Here is a 24,442-nt window from a genome sequence, read left to right as displayed (position 1 = left end):
TAACCGGATCCAATGAGCACAGTTCTCCTGCTGTCTTGTATTCGATGTTTTTAATGTTTGAATTTGCCTCTCGTAGAAAATCCAGTAAATCATCCCAAGCGTACTCAGCACAGCTTAGGGTAAGGAACCATGTTGGTGTTCCTAAATTTCGTAACATGCATTTTAATTCACCATGGCGTCGGTACCAATATTCATTTGTCCCACGCTGACAAGCCATCAGATTGATCAGTTGTGTTTCCAAATGATCATCTCGGTGCTGCACTTTCTCCATAAAATCCTTAGCAGACACATTTTGTAAATGTACTCCACTTTTTAAAATGTGATTTACTGCATAAGATAGTGCAGACAAGTCGCTTTCAAATAAAAGATGGAACAAATAAGGAATACTTTGTCGAAATCTGGGATCTTCTGCATATAGTCTTGTAGTCCGATACTCAGAAGCTGGAATCTGTTCTGGACGTTCATCGTATCGTCCTCCTTTTCCTTTAGGAAACAGCTGGGGAAAACATCGAGCTTCCAAGCTCTCTTCCCATACACTCACGGGAGTTCCTTTTGCTTTCTTCATCTGAAAGAGATCAATATTGTCTCCCATAACTTCTTTTGAATGAAGAGGATGTATGCTAAATTGTTCATAAATTTCTTCTTCCTTTGACTTGTCCACTTTTTCAATTTGTCCAGTTGGTGTTTCTGTGTCTTCTTGTAAATCTTCTTCTTCTTCTTCTATATAAATTGATTCATACCATTTGTTATTCCTTTTCAAATACAAATTTGCTCTTTGTACTTTCCGTACATCTACCAGCTCCTGCCAAATCTTCTTATTCTTTGTAGGTACACCATTAACCAGAATAACTAATGGTTCAGTTTCCAAAGTATCTGCATCAATAGTTTCCATATTTTTTTTCAAATCCAAGGGCAAATACACCACTCTACCTTTTAAACCTCTCAGTAAATCTGAAGGAGGTAATTTACCAGTTTTGGGCTCCATACGTACTATGGTCTGGAACGGATGAACACATTGAATAAGTATAGACTCATATGTATTTAATTCAGAAAGTTCGGCAGGAATAACATCCAATTCTAAATTATTATGTACAGCTCTGGTTGGCATTCTATTTTCCTCTAACTTGTTGTAACAGTATTTACAAATACGCTGATCTTCACCCAATTCAAAACAATTTTCAAGAAATATATATGTGGCAAAATCCTTCCACTTATAATTATCTTCATTTTCACTCTTTCTGTAGAGATCAACATTCCTAGTTTGTTTTTTATAATGAGTTCTGCGGCAACAAATACAAGTTATATTTGGTCTTTCATTAGAGATTATTGCAAATTTTGTTATGTGATCATTAAATGTTTTACTTACAGAGGGTTCTACATTCTCTTCCACTTCTTCCTCATTTACTGTGTCCTTTTCTGCACTGTCTTGTTCAGGACCAAAGTAACAAAACTGAATTTCATCAATAACCTTCTCTACATCTGATACCGATCCACGGAACAGAGCCCTATTCAATTCATCTAACTTTATTGCTGGACTTTTAGCAAAATACAACCGTCTCACAAACTTTCTCATTTCAGTATGATGAACAGCCAGCATCCTAAAATGATGAAAAACACTATTACACACTTTTCTAGATAGACAAGCCAGAGAATGACCCTGCAAACCAGTATTCTCTCTCACTCTGCATGGATCTAGACTTTGAAGCACCTTAATCTTCTGTTTTACACTTTTTTTTACTATATTCTCTTAGAAACTCACGAAATTTATCAATAGATTCCTAACGCACAGTGCAAATACTACTACAATTCCAAGTGTACACTGGGGCTTTAGGACGTCTCCCCATAGCCTCATCCGCCATCACTTGTACCTCATCTCTTGGAACCATTATCTCCTTCTCCATTATGCAACCATTTTTCACTTCATAAGCACGACCTCTGGTGTCAACTGCATGCAGCAAACTATTACTTTGAAAATAACTCTCTTCATTAAAAAAAGGTTCACTACTTGAACTATGCATCCATACTCCTAAAAACACTTTACAAAAGTTTGTTCTTTTCACTACTCTTTTCCTTTTGCTTTGTGATTTCAGTACATTAACCATTTTATCGAATGTACGCATCCTATTCAAAATTAAAATGAATAGTTTCCTTTTTAATTCTAATGCCTTTGCTGCAATGGCTTCAATTTCTTTTTTTCTCTTATAATATTTTGCCTTTTTCTTATATTTCTTCACATCCTTTATCAAATTGGACATCACTCTTCTCTGAAACATTTTTCTACGTATCTCTTTAAACGCTGTTTTTCTGTTTAAGTTAATCTTTATTGTTGCAGAAGGTATATTTGCATTAACTAAATTCTCAATTTTTTCCTGTTCTTTTCTATTTAAAACATTCTTTCCAGTACAGACATTTTGTACATTTTTCCTTTTTTTGAAGATGTTCTTTAAAAAATCTTTTGTCTGCTTACCAGAAGACTTTCTCTTTTTCCCAACATGAGCATCTCCAACTAACTTAGGTCCTCCAGTTGTCTTCAAATATAGTTTTTTTTTGTGGTTTTTCCTTAGTCTGGATTTTGTAGGCATCTTAAATTTTGTTCACTGCTCTTCAGCAATACCTGAAAAAAACTAAAAAAAAATTCCTTTTTTATATTTAAATATATTACTTCATTTTTTATGATCTTTTCAAATCTTAAAATACTAAGTACCCCTTTCCTAGAAGTGAAACCCACAATAACACCTTCACAAATTAAATATCTAAAAACAATTCCTGTGTGCACACAGAGTCATGCTTTGAAATTAGGCAGAAAACGAAATTTCTTTGCCAATTGGAAAGCACACCTACTACTCTTATTTTTGGCAAGTGATAAACACTTTTACAGTCTGACACATTATGAATCCACTTTTTAGATTCTTAAAAAAGCACATGTCCAAACAACATTTTCAGACCAGCAACATGTGTAACCTGGGTGACTGAGTACACTCCAGCAAGGGCAACCAGCCTTATTGATGCTGAATGTATTTGCATTACTGACTGAAACCTCAAACCCCACTCGGTTGTGAATACTGTGCATGATTCCACAGGATAAGCAGCTGGTTGTGTGCTAAGAGTCTGCTTCTGCATAAAAAAATAACACCCCCTTTCCATCTAATGCAAATGTAAAATCACCAGAGCAATACCAAACAGCTTTCTGAGACCAGCAACATGTGTAACCTGGGTGACTGACTACACTCCAGCAAGGGCAACCAGCCTTAGTGATGCTGAATGTATTTGCATTACTAAGTGCAACCTCAAACCCCACTCGGTTGTGAATACTGTGCATGATTCCACAGGATAAGCAGCTGGGTGTGTGCTAAGTCTGCTTCTGCATAAAAAAATACCTCCCCCTTTCCATCTAATGCAAATGTAAAATCACCAGAGCAATACCAAACACCTTTCTGAGACCAGCAACATGTGTAACCTGGGTGACTGACTACACTCCAGCAAAGGCAACCAGCCTTACTGATGCTCAATGTATTTGCATTACTGACTGCAACCTCAAACCCTAAAAGTATTCCTCATTTATACCACTACACCTTAATTTATGGTGAAAACATAGTCCATATTATTTCACATGTTTGTATTTGCATTACTAAGTGCAACCTCAAACCCCACTCGGTTGTGAATACTGTGCATAATTCCACTGGATAAGCAGCTGGGTGTGTCCTTAGAGTCTGCTTCTGCAGAAAAAAATAGCTCCCCCTTTCCTACTAATGCAACTGTAAAATTACCAGAGTAGTACGCAATAAATCTCTGCCTGTAATTCCTCTTTGCACACAGAGTCATGTTTTCATATTAGTCTGAAAACGTAATTTCTTTGCCAATTTGAAACCACACTTACTACTCTTTTTTTTGGCAAGTGATAAATACTTTTACAGTCTGACACATTTTAAAACCACTTTTCAGATTCTTAAAAAAGCACATGTCCAAACAAATTTTTCAGACCAGCAACATGTGTAACCTGGGTGACTGAGTACACTCCAGCAAGGGCAACCAGCCTTAGTGATGCTGAATGTATTTGCATTACTGACTGCAACCTCAAACCCCACTCGGTTGTGAATACTGTGCATGATTCCACAGGATAAGCAGCTGGCTGTGTGCTAAGAGTCTGCTTCTGCACAAAAAAATGGCTCCCCCTTTCCATCGAATGCAAATGTAAAATCACCAGAGCAATACGCAATAAATCTCTGCCTGTAATTCCTATTTGCACACAGAGTCATGTTTTCATATTAGTCAGAAAACGAAATTTCTTTGCCAATTTGAAAGCACACTTACTACTCTTTTTTTTTGGCAAGTGATAAGTACTTTTACAGATTGACACATTATGAATCCACTTTTCAGATTCTGATAAAAGCACATGTCCAAACTGCTTTTTGAGACCAGCACCATGTGTAACCTGGGTGACTGACTACACTCCAGCAAGGGCAACCAGCCTTATTGATGCTGAATGTATTTGCATTACTGACTGAAACCTCAAACCCCACTCGGTTGTGAATACTATGCATGATTCCACAGGATAAGCAGCTGGCTGTGTGCTAAGAGTCTGCTTCTGCATAAAAAATACCTCCCCCTTTCCATCTAATGCAAATGTACAATCACCAGAGCAATAACAAACAGCTTTCTGAGACCAGCAACATGTGTAACCTGGGTGACTGACTACACTCCAGCAAGGGCAACCAGCCTTACTGATGCTGAATGTATTTGCATTACTGAGTGCAACCTCAAACCCTTAAAGTATTCCTTATTTTTACCAGTACACCTTAATTTATCGTGAAAACATAGTCCATATTATTTTACATGTTCCTCACATTTAAATTTCTCCCAAAACAGAAAATGATAAACACAACTTCAACAAAAGGAATTCCAATTCTATTATTCATTTCTTAATTTACCATATACATCCCCTCTCAAACTCTAAACTCACCTTTAAAATTAGTTAGTTGTGAAAGAAATGTGGCACTCAAACAGCAGATTATCAGAGCCAGGATCTCTGTTCTGTACACCTCTCTCCTCTCAGCAGAACCAGATAATGGCAATGTTTCCCTCTTTTTTTCCACACATATACATGTTAATTTCAAATCTCAGTGCTTCCCCCTTTTTTTCAAATGTAATCACACATTTCTATTGGTTGAAAACCAACCCTTTTCCAAAAGTACCCTTCCCCCAACTTGACTTCAGCCTAGTACCCTTCCCCCAACTTGACTTCTGCCTGCTACCATAGCAACAGCTCTTGAAACACTGCTGTGTAGAGTTAGGTCAGAAGTTCACCACACAATGTTTCATTTCCAAAGAGCAGGAGTGCTTGACTTTTCAAACCTAACAGCAAATCCATAGTACTGTTCTTTGGTAACACATTTTTCTGTACCAATAAAAAACATGCTTCTATAAATTTACACATACAGCCTAGTTTTTATTGTAGAATGGTATGAAACAGCCAATCAGTTCTTTTTTTTATAAAAAAAATATGTATGCCTCCATTTCCAAACTGTCTTTCATTTCTTTTTACCATTCTACTGAATTACACCTCCTGAGTGCATCCAGTTCTCCTTTGAAGATGTTCACAGTGTGGATTGTAGGGCACAGCTATGTCCTCTGGAGTGAAAACTATGCAGAGAAAACAGGTATGGTGAGAGACCTTGCTTTGCCAAATGTAGACATTAAATGGATTGGTCAGAGAGGGTTAAAGTGGCACCAATTGATGCCATTGGTGAAATCCTTCATGCAAATCCAACACCCTGACCTCATAATAGTGCACTGTGGTGGCAATGACCTAGGCACTTTGACTGGGGTAGGTCTGGAAATGCTTATGAAGGAGACCTTTACACAACTGTTTTCACTTTTCCCTAAAACTGCCTTTGTGTTTTCTAACATATGCCAAAGGCAAAAATGGAACTGGTCCAATCTTTTTTGTCCACAGATTGACAAAGCAAGAAAGCACGTCAACAAATCTGTTTCTGCTTTCCTCCGTGACTATGGTATGGGTTCCATTTACCACAACAACTTGCGTTACGACATGCAAGACATTTATAGAGGAGATGGTGTACACTTCACTGATGAAGGGAACAGAGTCTTCCTCTTGAACCTTAGACTCTGCATCGGTACTTACTTGTAGGTACCACTAAAAAATCACAATAAACACAACGGCTCTTTTTAGAGCCCCCTAATATCTAAACACTTAAATCTGCATTTAATTTCATTTTTAAATTTTTTTTTTACCGTACGCGTACGGTGAGCTTACCGTACGCGTACCCCGCGATTTTTTTTAAAATTAATAAATGTTTTTTTGTACTTTTCTGTCCTTCTTTGACCCCCTTTCAAATGTTAGGGGGTCTGTAACTCTCTTCCTTGCCCCCTTTTCAAGTTATCACCCTTTTTTTTTCTGAGTGAAACACACAAAATGGCGGCCGCCGCTTCCTGGTTTCGACCGATTCGAATGTTTACTAAGATCTAACAGCCAATCAGAATCGCGCTCGTCACCGTACGCGTATGGTAAGCGCACCGTAAGCGCACCGTAAGCTGGCTCAGATATATATATTGATTTAAAGGCTAATTTCTCAGAATCTACTGAACAGATTTACACCAAACCTACAAAAGGCACTTCCTTGACCTGAGGACTACCTCTCTGCCAAATTTCAAGTAATTCTGTTCAGCCGTTCGGGCTGTAGCTGTGTCTAAAGGTCCTATGGAAAAATGCATGGGAAAAACGCGTTTTGGGACCCCCCTTTTATGTCAGCCCCCGCTTGACGAATCCCCCCGAGACTTTCAGGGTAGGAGCGGAGCGTAGCGCCCCACCTATTTTGAAATATTCGCGAGGATTCGTCGACCGGCGCCAAAGTTATTCAAAATAGAATGTTGCGGTTTTCCTATGGTAAGAGGGTCCTAACTATAACTACCTACTGGCGACCGCCAGTAGGTAATATATATATATATATATATAGATATAGATATAGATATAGATATAGATATATATATATATATATATATATATATATATATATATATATATATATATATAAAAAGATTCACACATATGCATACGTAGAGGAGTTGTGAGTCATCCTGTTCAACCTTTGGTTCTCTTGCACTGTGGGTGATGTCATTTTGATTGTTTACGTGCACATAAAACGATCTTCACTTAAGTGCCAGGGCTTGTTGGCCAGTACATCAATTTGCTAATGTTTTTTTCCTTTCCTTTCGTATTCATTTGTTTAATTTTTTTGGCTATTCTTTTGTGTCTAAACTTCATCTTGAACTTGCCTATATTAATAACCAGTAGATCCTTTTCTATGCACCAATAAGAATAATATTTTCCCAAGATGTACATTAAAACGATAATTCTGGTCCTGTGTTCTGTAGGGCTTTGTATGTGTGCATTAGAAGCTTGAATTGGCTGTGCTTGTGAATATTTACATTTATTTATTTTTTACAGTCATTGTAACAAGTTTGTTTTTTGAGAGCTTGCTTTTTAAACTTCAGAATCTTCAAACAATCTTTTTTAAATGTATTTAAAGAATTGTCTTTCTAATAATTTGTTATGTCACTTCCACTAGATAGTTAAATATTAACGCAACCTTGCCTACAACATAGTGGTGTATAAAATATATTGTTTTTTCGTAACTCTTTACATAGAAGTGTAGTTATGAACAGATACGATTTCCTTTCCTGCTCTTTTGCGGATGAGCTTGTGGCTCAGTAAAGCTGTTCTCCTTTCATTCCTTGGGTCAGTAGATGAAGTCATGGCTTGTGACCAGCTCCTTGAGGCAATGTTTGAGCAGAAAAGGGAAGATGGTTTGTGCGGTAGCATTGGTATCTTTGTGCTGGAAACCAACCACTGAAATCATGCTGGTCTTCAGAAATGTTTGACTTCTCTCTTAAACCTACTGATGCACATAACAAAGGATTTAAAACTCAATGTCTTATGTAGTCGCGAGTCCACTTGGACCTCGGAGGATGTGGTAATATGCAATTTTTATGGTAGGTATTCTCTCTAAGACTAATCAGAAGAATCACTTATTTTTGCAAACTTAAACATGTTGCCCCTTATCCACTGGCTCTGCTTTGAAATTATTGACAGGTCGTCCATTACGTCTGCATTGTCAGAGTAATTATAGGTTGAGCCAAAGGGTTAACGGGGCACAAGTAGACATTGGAAAACGTGAACATGGAGTTGAGGGCTGGATAGCGTGAAATAGGAGCTAAACGAGCCAAGCTCTACTTCTGACTTTCACTGCATGAGACAGGAGGCGCATCCTTCAAGCACTATGCCAGATAACCCAAAGCTTGTCAGAAGTTGAATTAGTGTCAGTAAGTCAAGTGATAAACATTGGCAGCTAAATGGGCAGCAGTAGGTGGGAAATAGGAGCAGATAGGTAGAGAAGCGGTGAGAGGCAAACTGGAAAGGCCACCAGCATTTTGCTTCCATTTTATTAGCTTGCATGTGAACAGTATTTTCACTGATGCCCACTTGCAGTATCTGTTCCCTTTTTGATGGAGGTCTGTGTAGGAAACTAGGGTCTGCTTCTTATGGTTACCACCACTTTTCAGGTCTCGCCTAATGTTGCAGCGCGCATGCGCTGCTCGCTCTGCGAGAGCTAATGTGATCAGGAGATTTCAGAAGGGGACTTGAAGCCCCGCCCATCATTTTCATTGGGTTGCGTCAGGGTTTATGCCAAACGCTGGGTTCCCCATTGAAAGGCATGCTTCTTAGTTACTGCCCTGTCTCCCTTTTGGACGGCCCATCCGGACTGGGTTGTTAGCTTCATGCCTGACGTGAAGGAATTTCTGATCTAAAGCGGGCGTGTTATATAAACAAGCCGTGAAGCAAAGGATCCTGTCCGGATGGGCCATCCGAAAAGGAGACAGGGCGGTAGCGTAATGACGACAGCTTCCCCTTTCTTCTGTCTCTCTCCCCGAGCAGCTATGAGCAGTCTTGAAACAAATCAAGGACTAAAACTAGAAGAAAGACGGAGCTGGACGGCTGCCAGTGGCACACAAAAACAAACTGACTGACTTGGTGCCTAAAATCTCCGGCAGAAGAAGAGAGCCGACGCGCAGGGAGATCTGTGAGCGGTTGAACTCTGCGGCTTTCCCCGGCCCCGAGCAGTTCCTGCTGATCTGGCAGCCATGGGTCAGATGGAGAAAAAGTCAGAGAAGGGTCCGGTCCGTTGGCAGAGGCGCGTGAAGTCCGAGTACATGCGCTTCCGGCAGCTGAAGCGCTTCCGCCGAGCAGACGTGGTGAAGACCGCGTTCAACTCCAACCGGCAGAAGATCATGGAGCGGATGGAAGCCTTGACCCAGGAGTGGGCGCGACGGCGCATCCAGCCCATATCTGCCGGTCCCAGGTGAGCTCCCTGCAGGGTGCCCGAAAGGACTCGGTCACCAGCGAACATGACTTCCGGGATCCGACTGTGCCCCTGCAGACGCTGAAAGCCGAGGCTTCGGTGCCCAGCATGTACTCGTGGTCTCCCCTGCAGCAGAACTTCATGGTGGAAGACGAGATGGTGCTGCACAACATCCCCTACGTGGGGGACGTGGTGCTGGACCAGGACGGCACGTTCATCGAGGAGCTCATCGAGAACTACGACGGGAAGGTGCACGGAGACAGGGAGTGCGGCTTCATCAACGACGAGATCTTCGTGGAGCTGGTCGGTGCCCTCTTGCTGTACAGCGACGACGAGGATGAAGAGGACACCGCTGCAAACCAAGGTCCGGGGGTCAGAGTTATCAGGAGGGCGAGGGCTTTGACAACACCAGCCACCAGGTACTGAGATTAAAGTTTTTCTACTGGCGCCTTCGTATGTGGCAGGTTGGGGTATTTTTATCAAAGATCCAGTGTAGAAGAACGAATTCATCTCCGAATACTGTGGTGAGATAATTTCTTAGGATGAAGCTGATCGCAGAGGGAAAGTGTACGATAAGTACATGTGCAGCTTTCTTTTCAACTCGAACAACGATTTTATTGTGGACGCAACTCGCAAGGGAAACAAGATCTGATTTGCAAATCATTCTGTAAATCCCAACTGCTATGCAAAAGTTATGATGGTTAATGGGGATCACTGAATAGGCATTTTTGCTAAGAGGGCCGTTCAGACTGGCGAAGAACTATTCTTTGATTACCGATATAGTCAGGCGGACGCCCTTAAGTATGTTGGCATTGAGAGAGAAATGGAAATTCTATAACTGCATCTACCTCATCACCCAAATGTCTGCCTTAACATCTTCAGGAATATTCTTCAACTCAGGATAATTTTTGGTATTTAAATAAATTTGCCTTGAAATGTGCGAATGACCTTTTTGTAGCATAAGTAATTTGTAGTGCCTTGCTTCTAAAGTAGTTTTGGATCGTCGCCTCCAAGCTTTTTTAATAGTTAACTTATGCAATACTTTGTTTTGGTACATAGTCAACCTGGATAAAAATACTTGAATTAACAAAACTGACTCGACGTTACTAGAAGAAATAACCTGAACAGAATATGTATTCAACTGATCAATTGGTACTTGTAGAAAAAAACTAACCAATAATGACAAAAGAGAGTAGACCGATTCGTAACAGTACCCCAAAATCTTATGGACGATGATTTGGAACATTAGAATAATTTAATGTCACTAAACGAGCAGAATATTCACTCGCCCGAAGCAAGACTCGCACACAGTTATTTCTACTGAGCTGACCACAAGCACTTAGACTCCACTTAAACCCCGCTAAAAGCATCTGAAAGATTGGACTTATTTAAAAGTAGATTGGGCTGATGACAGAATTGTATTTCTGTGGAGTACTTAGTAGCCAGAGAGGTGTACACGTTTTTAACGATTTTCTATTTTTAAACGCTTTATATATTTAATAAAAATTGGTGATTGCATTCTTCTCAACAAAACATGTTTTATCTACAAACACAACAGTAACAGATCAATAGTTAATCGACCTTATGTTTGTCACCAGACACATGCACATACCGTTCAATGCTAACACCAATTGTTTGGCGTTAATAACGCGTGTTTCACATTGCTCATGTCGGTAGCGAGCACAGATATGAATATGGGTACACCACAGGCGGGTGCAGCCATCAACATCTAGCCTGATCGTGCAAGCCCACACTTAAATATTACATGAAAAGAATAAATGTATGGCAAACTAATCATATTCCCTGGGGCACCTTCGGGTCTGCTACATTATTGAAGGGTGAAGAGCATACTTGAGTTGTACCAACAGTTGTAAAACTGCAGTTTTCAGACAAAGAGCCTCATCACTTATTCTTTCAGGTGCTGAAGCGCCTTAGATAGGCTTGTGTCTTGTTCTTATTTTAGAATGGAGGTTTGCCCTCTAGCATTATTTATTTAATCCAGCTACAAACTACGCTATAGTGCCTTTTGTATTGGGGGAGTTCACCAATGGGGCTCTTTAAAATTGTAAATTAACTTGATCATGCAATTGTCCATTCTTCAAGGCTTTGTGAAGAATGTAGTAATTTCCTGACTGATAAAATTGACAGTATTTACACATCCTTTGAAAATCAACCTAATTTAGATGAGATCCCCTGGGATCACTTCACCTCCCTAACATCGGGCAATAGAGAATTGGATAGATTTACACCATGTTCCATTGAGCAGGTTGAAAAAATGATGCTGGAAGTCCAGTCTGGCTCACCAGTACACCCCTGCGCACATTTCGTCTTTTCACTCTTAGCAACCATTTTAAGGCTGTTTTAGCACACATGTTTTACTTGTCCCTGTCTTCTGCAGAATATCAGCACGCCTTAAAGCAAGTGTTAATACTTGCCCCACCCCCTCAATAAATAACGGGCATTGACGCCACCATTTTATCAAACTTTCGACCAATGTCATCGCTCCCTTACATGTCAAAAGTCCTTGAAAGACTCATTAATACCAAACATGCTGCCTTTTTGGAACACCATAGCTTGCTAGACTCCTCTCAAACTGGATTCATATCCAACAATAACTTCGAATGTACTCTACTTGCTGTAATTGGTCACATTTAGATTCGAGGTAGACCAGGGCAAGGTTTTGATTTTACTATGACCAGTCTGTTGCCTTTGACACTGTATCTCATAACCTAATGATACATAAAAACCTATTTGAGATGGGTATTGACTCCAAAGCCTTAAAATGATTCGGCTCCTTTCTGAATAGGAGGACACAAGCCACACGGACGGACACATTTAGGTCACCCCACGTATGTCCAAATGTGTAGTTCCCCCAGTGCTGCTCCTTCAGTCCTATACTTTTTAATGTGTCCGTCTCAGATATTGCTAAAATTGTCAGGAAATCGTGATTTGAAATTAGTTCCTATGCAGATGATACACAGCTGGTAATTTCATTAGAAGACAATCCCCAAGAAACTAGGAAGGGCTGCCTAACCGACATAGCTGGCGGGATTAGGGCATACTATCCGAAGTTGAATGCAGAAAAGACAGAGATACTACTCTTTGGTGGACCTCAACAGATTTGGGACTCCTGGTGGACAAAAAAAAATAATAATAATTCTTCTGGTGGATATCCACCAGTATACTGGATGCACAGCGAAAACTGCAGAATCAATACTTCACACTATTATAATACAAACAAGAAGAAACAGATGATACCATCAATTTGTGCAAATGATATGTAATAAACATAAGACAATGAAATCAGATTGTTACCACCTTCTGATAACAAAAAATGCACATACATAAATTGAATTCCAATGCTGAATTGCAATACAAACTAAATCAATTAATAATGCTAAATTATTTAGCTAATACATTTTACAACTGAATTGCTCAGCCAAGCCCAATGCATTTCGGGATTGAACAAATCCCTTCTTCAGGGGCCACTGTAAAAGAAAAACATTGTTTAAAACAGTGTTTGTAATTCCAATAATTACATCAACAATAGTTACACCGCAATGAGCGCCCAGGAAAGGCTGAAAAGAGGAGCTAATACCTAAATGTAGGTATTAGCTCCTCTTTTCTTTTACAATTTATTGGATTTAATTCTAGCACAATGATCACAGTGTCTTACGGTCTTCTGCCCCATTTCTTGCTTTGGTTCGAGTTATTGGGCAATCTTAAGACTGGGTGCTTGTCTCCGAAGTCACGCGCTCGCTGGGATTAATACTTTGCCATGTTGGCATTTTATATTTTAAAAGCACCGTCGCCATTCCAAGCTCAGGAGGAAGCACTTTGATTTAATTTCACTTTTACTTCCTGGTCTTTTTAATTGTAGCTACAAAATGGAGTTTTGTTTAGAACAACAAGGAAGATTGACAGCTAGCACTGTTCCAAACGGTAATTCAACCCGTGAAATCGAATCCCAGCTCTAAGCTTTATAATTTAATACACTTCAACAGACATCAGTTATTGCCTTGTCTAGTTTATAAAGTTAGCAGTTCCAGTCACAGGCGCACCTTGGATTTTTAAGTCCATTTCGAATGTGCCTGGGAAATAACGCAGTTCTTTCACTTTTTTTACCAAGAGCTAGGCATTTCGAGCTGTGTTACATTAAGACACATCTTGAAATCGCCACACGTCAATAGGCATGCTTAATCTACTGCTTTTAAATATAGAGAAATGCTGAGCTTGGGAATGTGTTGGAAACCACGAATGGTCCCTACACGTGAATATGGTAAAGCTAGGTTGATTTTAGTGTGGCGGGGCAGCTCTGCGCTACCATGGTCTTTTAGGAATGCGTGTTCCTCTTGTCGAATTGTGCAGACTTTTATTCAGAATTACTCTCTGTTCTTAAACTATCTGGGGTGTGCTGTGCTAAGACTTGCTCTTAAGACTCAATATAGAGGAGAAAGACGGCATGTGGTGTGACATCGGTAAGCTCGCAATGTATGAGTGAGATGTCTCGTAAATGATAGGACATAAATTTAAGCCCAGGGTAGAGATGGTAGGGCCAAGTTTCTGAACTTAGGAGCAATAAAACACATCAGAGAATGCATATCACATTGTGGCAAGTGGTTTCATTATGAGTGAACACAAGGAATCATTGGTTAACTCTTATTTGGTAATCGAAGAGAGAAGGTTATAGAGGCATAAAGAGGCTGCGCTTGTGTACGCAGAAGACACCGATGGAAGAGGTGGAGAGTGTGTGTTTTTGGTTTGGATTTTTTAGAAAGTTATGGTAAAGAAATTGTGTTGAAAGACCTGAAGTGAACCAATATGAGAAATGCTGGATCAGTGCGTGTATGTGCAATGGAAATATGTGGATAGTAATTATGTGGTATTAAGTGTAGTGGACATGTGGTATTGTGTGTCATGAAGTGGCATGTACTGAGTGGAATTATATGATGTGGTGTTGAATTATGAGGCTTGTGGAATTTTGTGGTGTGTATTGAATGTATGTGGTGTGTAGTGGAATTGTGTTGTGCAGTTGAATTATGTGTTGTGGAGTTGAATTTTGTGTAATGGAATGGAATTGTGTGGAGTGGTATCAAGTATATCAAGGAGCAAAATGCTCTTAAATAAGGTGCTGATTCTCACACTAGTTCAAATTATTTTGGAATTGTTCCAAGAGGATTTTTACACAGTATAGTATGTGGCAATAGTGTCTTACATCTTTGCCATACAAACCTAACTCAAAGCACTTTCAGTTTGAAAGTTCGAAAACATTACAGAACACAGTGAAAAAGGTATCAATTGTCCAGTGTCCCACTGGCATGCCCTGCTCCGGAAGCTTCCCTCCCTGTGCCCATGTGGGACCAAGGCCAAGCCAAAGATATGGTATTGTTCCTAACTGTCAGCAGTGCAGGGGGATATATTTGGGTCACTTGCTGAACTGCTCTCTTGCCACAACGTGTGCTGATTCTCAACCTGTGTGACACAGGTTTGACAGATTTACTAATGCTCAACATGCAACGTGTGAGTTGAACTTGCGCTGGTGCAGAGTACTTCCTTAGAGGTCTAGAGAGGTGTCCCTCAGAGTTATCTGATAGGTGCACAATTGGTGTATCCGCCCCACTCCGCACTGTTGATGCATTTAATTACTCGTAACTTGGAACGACTTCATAATCCCTGGGGAAAGAGTTTTGTTGCAGTAGAGCACAACAGAGTGAAGCCAAACCTCTGCATCGTCGCCAAAGAACAGCCAGCCTTAAAACGCCACTGTCGCAATAAATTGGTTTTTGTGTTCAACAAGTTGTCCTTCTTCAATGTTAAGGACATCTTGTTGTTCTTGCTCGGCCACCAAATGTATTCTTTCAATGTATGGCTTACGTTCCGCTTCGTCTGTTATAGGTGTTCTGCTCAAACAGTTACCGTTGGAGCAGTAGCCCCGAGACGTTGGAGGAGCGGTCGTGGGCTCCATACGCTGATACTTCATTCTGAAATAAACATGCAGTTATTTACATACCAGTGGCTAGAGCAGTATTGTTTGCAACTCAACATTGGTTTTATTGTTTAGCTGCTGGGGCGAAATTAACCATGTATACGAAATCATTTGCAGGTTGCTTTGGCGACTTTTATTTGCGAAAAGGAGTTATCATAGAAACATCGGCAGAACAATGGGCCATTAGTGCCAAAAACAACAAGTAAGGTCCGTGCTGGGCTCATTCCTGCCTAAACCCAGTGATACGCCTATCATGAATCAAATGACGCCGGGCAAAGACAAATTAAGAGCCGAAACTACTTGCAACGTTTTAAAAAGGGATAAGTCAACCTTGAAGGAGTTATGTCACCACAAGTGTTACCATTGACACCCAACACAGATGAGATAAAAATCAGAGCCACCCCTAATAAACACGGTTCCCATGAAACACCTTTAAACACCTTTGCCACCCCAGTTCAGACCTCAGCCAGGATGCTTGTTTTCGGTCCAGGGAAGACATGGCTTGGCAGTTCGGGCTGGACAGTTCCCATGAGGTGCAGGCTCAAAACTTATTTGCATATAGCTGTGTCTGAACTGGGGTGACAAAGTGAGCTAAAGAACGATGATGGATTCAACCCAGATCTGTGACTGGGGGTGAGTGTCTGAAAAGTTTCAGCGCTCCGTCCATCATCTCCTTGTGTTTGCTTTGTTTGTCCTAAGTTGGCAGAGTATGCACAGACGTGAGTCCCTTGATCACTTTGCCACTGGATTTAAGCTAGCCTGGCTGATGAGGGTTGTATTACCCCGAAACCAGCCCCAGGATGCTTGTTTCCAGTCCAGGGAAGATCTGGCTTGGCAGTTCGGCTGGACTGTTCCCATGAGGAACAGGGTCAAGGCTGAAAATTAATATGGCTGGGTCTGAACTGGGGTGGCGAAGTGAGCTAAAGAACGATGATGGATTCAACCCAGATCTGTGACTGGGGTGTAGCGTCTGAAAAGTTTCAGCGCTCCTTCCATCATCTCTTTGTGTTTGCTATGTTTATCCTATACATGCCACTAGCCAGGGCTGTCTCTAGCTAAGATAGCCAGCACAGTTTGCTTTATTTTCCAGAAATCTAGTTTTACACAACCTTTGTATGACTCCTTTCTCATTTCCCTTTATCATTTCACACATGTACTTCCTTACGGAATCCCAAACATGCCTTTCCCCTGGTGAAGGGTTCATTCCCTGCTTTTTTCACGCAGGAATTCCTTGGATCAATGCATTAGACATGCTGTCTTTTTGCCCTGTGTGTTGTACTGTAACTGACATCTAGTGACCGTGCAAAACAAGATCTCCATTTAAAATAAAATCGGGGTTTGATTTTACTGATGGGGTACCAGAGGGCCTTCTCTTTTTAGAAGCCAGAGAAGGTAGAAGAGAACTGTTACACACTACATTGGGAGAGAACCATTAAAGGACATAAATTACACTAGAAAAAGCAAAACCATTAAAGCCAGTGATAGAAACTTGGTTCAACTACTGCATTAACCTTTCTTAAAATATTTCTGTTCAGAGTTTTCTCCTCAAATGACAGAACCCAGGTACACCAATATGCAGCACCGGTTACTCAAAGCTACAAGTGCTCAGCAACATAAACACCGGTTACTCAAAGCTACAGCAAGTGCACAGCAACATAACTCTGGTTGCTGGTTTTTAAGTTTGTCTAGTTTCTCATTTTACCATTTAGACTGCAAACAGCACACTTCATGACTTTGTGTGGCAAGTACAGGAGAAGGGGGCGGCTATATTCTGTAAGCATATTTAGGATAGGTTAACCTGAACCCTTCAATTACCTTGTAAAACCCACTGTATGCCGTGCATAAAGTATGGATATCTTATGCAGAACCTAGTAATGAACGACTAATCATAAACATAATGCTTTCACTTAGCCTAACGAATAACAATGCTGCAGATCATTAATGACTGGTACATTTGCTATCAGTAAGTGAGACATTGACGACCTTACAGTTGGGTGTATAGCATTTCCATTTAATGATACATTTATTAACGCAACTACATACAATAGTGTTCCATAGCTCTAACATTTGGCCTTGGTCTCCGTATCATGTAATATGTAGTAGATTAGTTTTAGTGCTCCCACAAGCTATGAGGACTGAACACATTACTATTTTTTGGAACCAAATTTATACCTTTATATTTTCAATCCACAATTCCATTGTTAACTGTAAGTGACGGTAACTGAATAATTGCAATATTCCCTTCAGCCCCTTGAGTCTGTGCAAGCAGTGCTGCAAGATGGAATCTCGATGCTTCAACTGAGCCCTGCTAACTACCAAGGTCACCTATCAACTTGTAGCCATTTACTGATGGGGGGGAGGGTAGCTTCAACGGATGTAAACTCTGTCATTGGGATCTAGTGACATCTCTTACAGGGTAAACCTGAGGAAGACCCCAGATAACACTCCGAAAATAAGAGATGCCCTTAGTGGTATGTTTTTTTTTTTAACAAAGGCATCCTCAGCAGGACTGCAGAAATACATCTCTTTACCCCCTAACCATCCATAGTGGTGGCAAGCTGGAAGCGCACCTTCTCACTGTAGATCTCAACCGTTCCTTCAGCCAAAACCCGCCCAACATCCTGCAATATCACAGAGGGCCCCTTCTCTGAGACTAGAACGTACCCCCGCTTAAATCATAGAAACCACACATACATTCAGGCAGAAGAAAAGAGAAATCCCTAGACATGAAAACTCTCAAACAGTCAAAAGACAAATGTACTCAGACTAAGTAAAACCAAACAGCACTGGATACAGTGTAATGACCTTTCCCCTGCCAGGCTGTTATCCTATACAAATCTTTGACCCATAAACCTTACGAGGGTTACAAATATGTAGAGCAAAACAAAATAGGTATTTAAAAAAAACAGTATATGGAGTGTTGAGCAACCAAAGAGGATAAAGGTCGAACTCTCAAATCTAGTGTCATGAAATTCATGCAGTTGTGTGTCAAGAATGGTATCAACATATAAGGCCCAGAGGTGAATTTGTTCACAGATGATAGCTGTCAATGGCATCTGGCATCATAACCTACGTACAAACCGTTAACCCTTAAATTGCCATTTAAGTCACACGGCGTCAAACTGGACTAAATTTGCTTGGTTAGAAATAATCAAGCTCCGTGAAGCTGGTATTCATGTTCTGAGTAAAATGTGACTGAATGGGTACATTAAGTAAAGGACATTTGTAAACTAAAGCCATTTTTTATGAAACTTTTAGGCAATATTTGGCTGTGAAGACCTTCGCCGGCGCTCTCTTGCATGATGTTCCTCTTTGACTTCCATCGCAGGGTCAGTCCTACAAGTTTGCTCCGACGCGCTCTCTCTAATCACTTACTGCAGCAAATGAAAGACTAGCTACCCCTGTGACTAGCAAGAAAGTAGCGCTTCCTCCAGTTTGCCTGACTCATTATGATAATTTAAATGTCTGGCCATAGAGGAAAAAAATAATGTTTTTCTTCCACTGAGCTTGATGGTGAACTGGGCCACAGCGGTACTCAGGCACTGCTAGTGTTATTTCATTGTGATGTTCGGTTGAACGTTGTGTTTATAAGTATTTTCCACATATTTCAAAATGCTAAAGGCAACAGCAACCTACACGAGCAAAAATACATCTAAAATAAAAACGTTTAAAATTAATTCTGAATAAACAAATTGAAGTGACCTATCAGAGATTGGCCGGAAGATGCAATTTACATACCTGATTGTTATCACGTTTTATATTTTTAACATGGTTTTCCAGAAACGAGGCAAAGCAGGTTTTTTTTTTTTTACATTTCTGTAGCTACAGGAAATGTAAGAAATGCCATTATTTCTCATGTGACAAATACTGTCGTCTAGTTTTACTTTTAGTAGCAGTGTGAGGTCATTGGTTCCTGTTTGCAGGGAATTTTCTTTTATGTTATGGAGCAGTATACTCTAGTTATATCGTGTGTGACCTATTCACATCTGTCTCGTTCTTCTGGCAATAAGTAGTTTCATGCACAACATGTTTTGTCATGGCAATATATTTGTGAAAAACATTACCTTTATTTCTGGGACACCCAAAATCTATATAGAAGCACTAGACTGCTTAAGAAAACAAAGAATGTGAAAACACAACATTCCCTGTGCAGGGCACTCAATTGTATTCTATAAAGTCTTTGGAATTGAATTTCAGTCACTAAAGCCACAGGCCAGCTGCATGTGCTGGAACCCGGGCTTTTGTTTGGATGATTGTTTTAAATGTGTGCATGAGTTCATGGCTGTCGGTTGTCAGCGCGTTTCCATCCAACAGGCTGCTTTGTAAGAGGTTTGCAGTCACTATTTCAAAATTATGCTCATAAAAGCACTAATCTCTCACATACTGTTATGTGAAACGCCTCTCATACTGCATGTACGATTCCATTCCAGAGATTACTCGGGACCCGCCAAAAAGGCTTGACTAAGAGAAAACGAGGGCGTGTGCTCAGAATACATTAATAAAGCATGACCCGAGCTCCGCAGATGTTACTTTATCATTTCCCAGAAAATAAACGTCCGGTTTAAAGTGAAATAACGTCGTGGCTTCCCGTTGAATTGCTAGCGGGACGCCGAGTGACGACCACAAAACCACAGCGTGTTATTTTGTATAATTGAAGAGCGAAAGTGCTGCCCGGAGAAGGGGCCTCCCCGTAATATGTCGGCCGAGAACCCTCTCTCTGTCGTTGGGAGGCCCGGAGTGAGTGAGATCAAAAGTTTGAGGAAAGGAAGCTGGAACAGCCGGGGCCAGATATTTATTAAACTATTTGACGTCACTGAGTTGTCTCAACTCAACACCTTATTCGTATCGCAGCCTGGAACTCTGGAGGACCGGACACCCGGACTATACGGAGTCCACCCTGCCCTTATGAAGCGGGTCCTGTCGTTTCAGACACTGTTGCTCCGCCAAAGCCTGCTGTGCAGCTTGACGCTCGACCTGATTTCTTTATTTATTTTAGTTAATGCCGTTTTATATAGCGCAAATTTTACCCAAAGGTGCCAGAGCGCTTTACAAGAGAACCAGGTAAGTTACATAAGGTACACAAGAGACACTAAACACGCTAACAAGTTACATATATACAGTTACAAAGGTACACAAGCTTTATGGGATGGAAATCTTTATTACCATTCTGTAACATTCCCCAGATTCAAGCAATACATACTCCCACACCGAGGCCTTTTTACCCTGGACTTGCGAGACGTTTCTGTGGTACAAGAGCATCCCCAACTTATTTTTGCGCAGTAAAAAAGTGCATATAGGGCGCTCCGGTGTCCCCCGCCCCCTCTTTTCGTAGCTTTAAAAGATTCGGCTCCTTTACCGAATGCAGCGTGGAGCCCCGGAGTTTCCCAGGCCCAAAGATCACAAATATTCCTTTGCGTTTGGCTGGCTGTGCCCCCCTGGAGGGTGGGTTCACCGCAGAGGTCTGCGTTAACTTACGCCCCTGGCTCTCCCAGTGTTCCCACTGACTTCCCCCAATGCAGTCAGTCCTTTAGCTCTGGCTGAGGAGAGCGGACTCTGTTCCAGCACGGGGCGTGCGTGTTCCTGCGTACGTATTCTTTTCTGGAACCTCTGTGCCTTTTGCAGCCTCGTGCAGGAATGTTGCAAGGATTTTCAGCATTTCCAAAAATATTATATTGCCAGTTGAAACCCTGCCGATGCACGGAAAAAAGCAATGTTGTCAGTAACACTGTACCACCTCTAGGTACTGTTGTAAAGCGGCTGCTTTCGCTCCCCTCGTGATGGTTCTGGCTTAGCACCGTTTTTCCTGCCTGCCTGTCTCTGTGCATTTGTTTCCGAGTTTCTGCTCAAACCACAGGTTTCTGGGTTCCAGGAAACGCTTGGCATGCCGGTCCAGTTGTTGAAGTCTGACTCGCACTAATTGTGCTTCCAGTACTTCGAAATTAACAACAAAGCAACGAAAGAAACCCTGTGCCCCTGAAGAGAGATAAGCTGAGGGTGAGTGGCTCGAAACCAGTAAATTAGCTGTACCAACCCATAGCTAAACGGGGCCCCAGTCACAGACTTGGTATAGGGGCAAATGGTGAATAAAGTTAAATCTGAAGTCTTAAAAAATCATCTGCAATCATTATTAGCAAAATCAGAAACCGTGGCATTTGGACAAGGCCGGATTGGGACCTAAAATAGTCCTGGGCAACCACCCAAAAAGCGGCCTACATTCGAGAAGCGCGACCTTTCACGAAACCGTGCTTGGTTAGCATCAGGCAATTAACTTTTGGAGAAATGTGGGGTAAATTAAGCATTTTAAAGCTTGGAGAGTCCGTATCAATTGTCAAGACTGGAAATACCACAGAGGAAACAAGCATTGGCATAGCCAATAGGTCTCGCCTTTGGGACCTTATAAGTGTTTAGCCATGCAACAGTTGATGTTGTTGCACCAAGGATATTGTGCTGCATAGCTAAATACTTATAAGGTCCCAAAGGCGAGACCTATTGGCTATGACAATGCTGGTTTCTTTTACACAGGCGTGCCCTGAGGCAATAGCAAGATTTAACAACTGTGTTAAATATAGATTCAGGACGTGCACAATCCACCTCAAGACTTGTCTTACATCAAGCCTAAAACCAAAGTAGGAGATACTAGAGTTGGTCCATGAGATGAAACAAAACCTCTGCATTAAGTGTTCTCCAATGTGACTCTTACTTCACTTTATAAGTGTGTGTGTGAGAAAGAGTGTGAGAGTGTGAAAAAGTGTGAGTGTGTGAAAAAGTGTGGGTGTGTCTGTGAGTGTGAAAAGGTGTGGGTGTGTCTGTGAGTGTGAAAAAGTGTGGGTGTGTCTGTGAGTGTGAAAAAGTGTGTGTGAGAGAGTGAAAAAGCATGCGTGCAAGAGTGTGAGAGAATGCGAGAAAGTGTGCGTGCGAGAAAGTGCATGCGAGAAAGTGTGCGTGTTCGAGAGTGCGTGCAAGACAGTGCGTGCGTGCGAGAGACGGTGCATGTGAGAGAGAGCGTGTGAGAGAGAGAGCGAGTGTGTGTGAGTGTGTGTGAGAGAGAGTGTGAGTGTGAGAGAGTGTGTGTGAGAGCGAGTGTGAGAGTGCCCCCAATATCATGTTTCAATATAGGACACTGGTAATGCAGCCATTGGTCCAATAATGTAAATTCTAGATTAACCAGGAAGAAAAGAACATTTTAGGTCTACAATGGATAAAAAGTGAAAGCATGCGAGCTTCAATGGCAGAAGATACATTCAGTTCCTAGGAACCCTCTGAAGGCTGTTTTCCACTGGAAGCAGAGCTGTCTCAGTGCAAAGAATCGCGCTCCAAGCCTATCCCTAACAGCGTTGAGTAACAGGGTGCAGTGAAGGAAATGTTCAAGGCTAGCTAGCGTCCATACGTAACTAGAGGGGCATGCTTTAAAAATACACATTTCACTTCAGGTTCTGTCTGCTAAAACGTTTTTTAATCTTTATTTAATGTAATATTGGCTAGAGGAGAGAAGCCGGGGTAAAGTTCTCTAGGTTAATAGTCTGGAAACTTACCTACACTCAGCAGTCTTTTCCGACTGACTCCAGAATGAAGCTGTCGCTATGTCCTTACACAATGGCAACCCCTGGCTTGCTATCTCCATCTGACGCCCATGTGTACAGCGGTCGAACTCCACAGAAGTAGTCAGTACTACACCCTGCACGCCCTGTGTGTGCTGGAGCAGACCGCTCTTATCACAGCAGGACACCCTGCACAGTACAAGCAGGGCACGCAGGGATACTCTGGAGTAGGGATCACACGTCCTTCTTCAGCACATAGCAGAAAACATTTATAGGTCTTTTCTGTTACCACCTCTTATATTATTACCCCAGGTGGTTTTGGAAGTGTATGGGACTTCATTTCGGTAAAGGCGAGGAAGCCTTACTGTTTTTTGGAGGTAGGACTACAGCATACTAACTCGTCATACATATAAAGAAGTACCTGGTGGGCTTTAAATCTTACAAATGCTGTGCTCTGCTACGATCAGGATGCCGAAGTCATGAATGCAGGACTCTTGAGTGGAAACAGACACACGCAGAGGAATATCTCATATAGCATAAAATCCAGTAAAACAACAAATTACAATGAAAGGAATGGCAAACATCATAATATAAATATTTACGGGCTTACATCCAAAGAAAGAGGTTCTGAGATGTGGCATCATGAGCCAGTACATTAAAAGCCACTGAGCGGCAGAATCATTTTTGACGCAAGTGGGACAGTAATAATAATAATAATAATCTTTATTCGGTTTTTGACATTATAAAACCATAAAAGATATCATGACATGCAAATGTTCATAATAAGATTTGTTAAGAAAAATATGTTTAGATAAACAGTTAAAAAAAGAGCATGTAAATAGTTAGGTAATATGAAAATTGTTTCACTATTTTACAAGTTTTTTCTGTGCCTCATAATACACTTTAAAAAATTCAGTACATGATACACTGTGCATTCAGAGTCCAAAGTTTGAAGAGCCAGCATAGCTGGACGACATTGTCTATAGCCCCATTTCTTTAATAGAGGAATTAACCAAATTTTTCGATGGGTATGAAAGAATTTGCAAAACAGTAGTGTATGCATGTTAGACTGTTGTGAAAGATCGTCACATGGACATGGTTCCATCTGAGTTTTCCAGTTATTTTTTTCCGGAAATGAAACTAGTCTGAAAAAAAGATTCATTCTGAACCTTGTTAGGAGCATCTTTTCATAAGTTGTAAGCTCCATGGTCAGATATAGCTGGATCTTCAGAGACTGCTGTGTCATTATTGCATGAGTAGCTGATTTTTTCGCAATCACTGTTGTCAGTCTAAGGGATTCCAGGTGACTCAAAGCAGCTAGTTTCAATTCCTTTTTGGATATTTCCTTCACTTTTTCCGGCATGTGATAATATTTTTCTAGACCCAGGTCGCAGAAAAAGTGTCTTACATAGGAGAGCCAGGCTATTTTATGAGCGTGGTCCAGATCCATAGTGTCGCGTAAGATGGTTTTAGTCAGACTGTTTTTTTCTGATACCCATACTCGCCTCCAAAGCAAAATAGGTTGGATTTTTATTAAGTCT

At 41.1% G+C, this 24,442-nt stretch overlaps 1 protein-coding gene and 1 pseudogene across 1 annotated transcript in view; both read left to right on the top strand.

Moving 5' to 3' along the window:
- Nucleotides 1-24,442, top strand: part of ADAM9 (ADAM metallopeptidase domain 9) — a 764,238-nt gene that overhangs the window by 109,252 nt on the left and 630,544 nt on the right. The window lies entirely within an intron of this gene.
- On the top strand, nucleotides 9,160-9,910 carry LOC146785489 (histone-lysine N-methyltransferase EZH2 pseudogene; annotated as a pseudogene).

The sequence above is a fragment of the Triturus cristatus genome, chromosome 11 (genome assembly GCF_964204655.1).
Source record: "Triturus cristatus chromosome 11, aTriCri1.1, whole genome shotgun sequence".
Lineage (NCBI taxonomy): Eukaryota > Metazoa > Chordata > Amphibia > Caudata > Salamandridae > Triturus > Triturus cristatus.
The sequence above is the reverse complement of the archived record's forward strand: the minus strand, read 5'-3'. Positions and strand labels throughout refer to the sequence as shown.